Source organism: Silene latifolia, unplaced genomic scaffold (genome assembly GCF_048544455.1).
Source record: "Silene latifolia isolate original U9 population unplaced genomic scaffold, ASM4854445v1 scaffold_73, whole genome shotgun sequence".
NCBI lineage: Eukaryota > Viridiplantae > Streptophyta > Magnoliopsida > Caryophyllales > Caryophyllaceae > Silene > Silene latifolia.
Window position 1 is genome coordinate 3,367,564 of NW_027413640.1, and position 4,407 is coordinate 3,371,970.

The window sequence follows — 4,407 nt, forward strand, 5'->3', positions numbered from 1 at the left end:
CTATTGTTCAACATTTATTTTGGGTAATTAGAAGATTATTTGGGTTTGTTTGGAGGATTGACAACCTTCCATCGATCATCAAGTACTTCTATTATTCTTTGCTTTATTATTTGGAATCATCTTTATAGGTATAATTCTCTCTTAATCCCTTTTTAATTATTGTTAATCATCTTCATTTGTTCATCATGTTTTGCCTTGCTAGTATGATTGACAACCTTGTTAGCATGTTAAACTTGATAATGAGTGAGTAGTTTCCTTAACTAGGGTTAATGGGGAATTAGGGGAAACCAACATGGGGATTGATTCATGCTTAATCTAATATGTTTCATAATTAATTTGCTTGCTTGTTGTGATTTCAACTTATGCACATGTTATGTTTGATGAAATGCGAGCCTATGAATCCTTGCATTTTTTACCCATCACTTACCTTTTCAATAAGACTTGTAAGACATAAACCAACTCGAGTCTCATTAGACCATGCATATTGTTGGATAGGGAGGATTAAGTCGACTTGTAGGTGTGTTACAATCTAATCGATTCGGCTCCGGGACCCAAACCTTCTTAGGGATTGTAAGACATAAACCAACTTGATGCCATCACAACAATAAGTGCTTGCATCTAGTAGAAACATGTTTGTATGATCAAATCCAATGAATCCCTTATGAACCCATGACACCCTAGTGCTTTTAATCAATTGTTTATATCTCATTTTAATCATCTTGCTTGTTTTCATTGATTTGCTTTTATATTGTTGATTAGTTTAGTTGATCTCCTACCTCAACCAAAATTGTGACACCCTTAGACACAACCATTTGCAATCGAAAATCCTACATCAATACCCGTCCCTTGGGATCCAACATTTACTTGCCTCTTTACTAAGAGTAGTTTGTAAAGTTATAAATATTGTTTTGGTCAAGGTAACTTTTGACGACGAGTAACAAAACCGACGAACCAAAAATGGCGCCGTTGCCGGGGACGGTGTTAACTTGATTTGATTTTCTTTGATTGTTTTTAGTTGTGTCTTTCTTTACCTTGGGGAAGTCAAACTCCTCAAAGTTTGTTCGAACTGTTTTCGAGTTGTTTGATATTTTGCATGTCTAGGAGATCAGAAGGTAACTTGTTACCCATTGATCTTGAAATTGAAAGAACTTTGACCAACAATAGAAGACTTGCTAGAAATACTTTGAGAGGTATTGGTGAGATTATGGACATTCAACCAAACAATATTGAGTTTACCAACCCTTTTTGCAAGAGAAGGAAAGGATAACCCAACACAAAACCAACCACAAAATCAACCCACAATTCCTAAATTTTCACCACATTCCGTACCAACCGAGGAGAACCTACCAAATGGTACTCCTACCCCAAAACATTTAACCTGTAATTTCATTGCAAAATCCACATTTATACAATTAGTTGAGAGAAGTCAATTTGGGGGGATGCCTAGTGAAGACCCTCATTCTCATATGGAGACTTTTTGTGACTATTGTGATGCGATTTCCCAAACCGGAGTTACTCAAGACCAAATTCGATGGGTGTTATTTCCTTTTTCTTTGATTGGTTCCGCGAAACAATGGTTGAAGAGCCTAGATAAGGCGACTCTTGGTATTGACTCTTGGAAGAAATTGGAACTTGCTTTCTACAAAAGGTTCTATCCTCCGGAAAATACTAACATGTTGAGAGCCCAAATCACCGGGTTCAAACAAAGGGATGAGGAATCTTTGTATGAAGCATGGGAGAGATTCAAGGATACTTGTCGATCTTGTGCACATCATGGACTTAGCGAGTGGTTCCTTGTACAACAATTTTGGAATGGTCTATATGAAGAATCCCGAAACATTCTCAATATGGGATCAAATGGTATGTTTACCGAAGTTGACGATAATCAAACATGGAACAAGATTGAGGAAATGGTGGTCCATAACTCACAATATAGTAGACCTCGGAAGTCTACTAGAGGAGGAAAGCATGAAGTGGACTCTATTACTCAATTGGGTGCTCAACTTAGTGCTCATATTGACACCATTAATTTAAAGTTTGAGAAGGCTATGGCTAAACTTGAAGAGGCCTCCAAATCACCTAAGCAACATGTTAATGCTATAGTAGCATCATCATCAATTCCAAGTGGAGTATGTGAGAGTTGTGGAACTTTCGGACATGACCAAAGTGAATGTAGGGAAACAAGTGAATGCTTTCCAAGCATACAAGAGTGGTACCCCTTATTCCAACTATTACAATTAAAACACCAAATTCTATCCCAACCTCTCATACAAAAGCCAAAATGTTCAAAACCCTCAAACAACATATACCCCACCTCTAATGAGAAACCAAGCTCAAAGACCCTTTTACAATCAAAACCAAGTTATCAAAATCAACCTCCATTCAATCAAACAAATGACCAAGGTCTTGATGTTCAAAAATCGGTCCTCCAAATGCAAAAGAACCAACAAGAATTTTTCACTCAAATGCAAAAGGATAACCAAGCAAAAGACATCACCATCAACAACATACTAGCTCACACAAAGATGTTGGAGACCCAAATGTCTCAATTAGCATCTTCTAGTTCACAAAGACAAAAGGGGCAATTGCCACCTCAAGGTAATCCCCTAAGACAAGAGTCGGTGAGTGCCATCCATTTAAGGAGTGGTACAAGGTATGAAGAGCCGAAGAGGCCCGTTGATGAAGATGTTGTGAATGCTAGTGACAAGGAAAGAGTTGTGGAAAACTCTAGGGAAGAAGAACCCACCATTCAAGAAGTTTCAAAGGAGAATGAAGAGAAGGCTAAAGAGAAGGAGCCTATTATGATTCGACTTCCATTTCTAAGTCGTCAAGCTAAGCCTAAGTTTGATGAACAACTTGAGAAGTTTATGGAGATTGTAAAGAACTTGGAAGTTTCAATTCCATTTACGGAATTGATCAATCACGTTCCGGCCTATGCGAAATACATGAAAGATATTCTTACAAAGAAGAAATCCATCCGGAAACTTGAGACTATTGCTTTCACTAAGGTGAGTAGTGCCATCCTACAAGGAAGTTCACCTCCAAAAATAAAGGATCCGGGAAGTTTCTCTATTCCATGCACCATTGGCGATACTACAATCAACAAAGCTCTATGTGACCTTGGGGCAAGTGTGAGTGTCATGCCATACTCGGTGTGCAAGAGGCTAGGAGTGGGAGAGCTTAAGTGCACTAATATCACACTTCAAATGGCGAATCGATCAATGAAGACACCTTTAGGGGTATGGGAAGATGTGCCGGTAAGAATTGGCAAGTTCTTCATCCCGGTGGACTTTGTTATTATTGATATGGAGGAGGATTCCAACATTCCTATCATTTTAGGAAGACTTTTCTTACACACCGCGGGAGAGGTGATTAACGTGAAACATGGAGAGCTCACACTCGAAGTGGGAGATGAAACGATCACTTTTAATCTTAACAAGACAATGAGAGCTCCCCGACTACATGAGCCATGTTTCATGGTTAATCATTATAGCCAAGAAAGTGATAGGAAGAAGTTGGCATCTTAATGCAAAGAACAAGCTATGGGTAAAGAATCACCACCCATATGGGAGAAGAAAATGGGTAATCTCCAAGATGCTCCATCCAAAGAGCAAGAATGTTTCAACAAGAATGAGAGCTTGAATAGCTCACCACCACTCATGACAAGAGAAGAAGAAGGCCTCATTGGCTATAATGATAAGAGGAAAGAGGAGTTGTTCTCATCAACTCATGATACTATTGGGGAACAAGTAGACGAAGTATGCGGTCTTTGGGATGATGAGTTTGAAGGATGATTCAATCCTTATATTGGTAATGCTATGACCCAAGACCACAATGAAGAACAACATGTGCAAGGTCTATTGAGGATCTTTATCATAACAATGAACAAGCATTCGACTACTTCTTCAAGGTGTTGAGCAACATCAACAACACCTTGGCTATGCCCCCTTGACATCTCATACATGGATGAGAGTTTGGTGGAGTCGTCCCTAAACCACCATTTGTAAATATTCTAACCCCTTAACTTGCATTTTACTTATTGTATTGCATTTTTGTCAATTTTGGATTTGTATTTTTATGCTTTGATCAAGATTTTCATTTTGAGAGAAAGTGAGGGAGGGACTTATATGTTTATTGATGTGTAGTGTTTTGACATAGTGTGGGGATAGCAATTGCCTAGGCTATCTAAGCCTTCGTAGTGCCCCTACAATGAAGACCAAGGGAATGAACAGTAAATGATACGGGTTATGAAATACCCACGGGTGGAACTGAATCCGTGAGGTACATGGACAATCCGAGCGGCCCGACAAGAATCCGCTCGTCCTGAAGAAAATCCGAGCGTCCTGGGAAGAAGACGCTCGTCCTGGGAGAGCTGGAGAAGAAAATTTTTGGTCTAACTGAAGATCC

General features: G+C 39.1%; 1 non-coding gene across 1 annotated transcript; it reads right to left on the reverse strand.

Moving 5' to 3' along the window:
* Positions 1-1,673: 1,673 nt before the first annotated feature.
* LOC141640218 (small nucleolar RNA R71) lies at positions 1,674-1,780 on the reverse strand. The gene has a single exon (XR_012542907.1). It is a non-coding gene; the product is annotated as a small nucleolar RNA R71 (small nucleolar RNA).
* Positions 1,781-4,407: the final 2,627 nt, after the last annotated feature.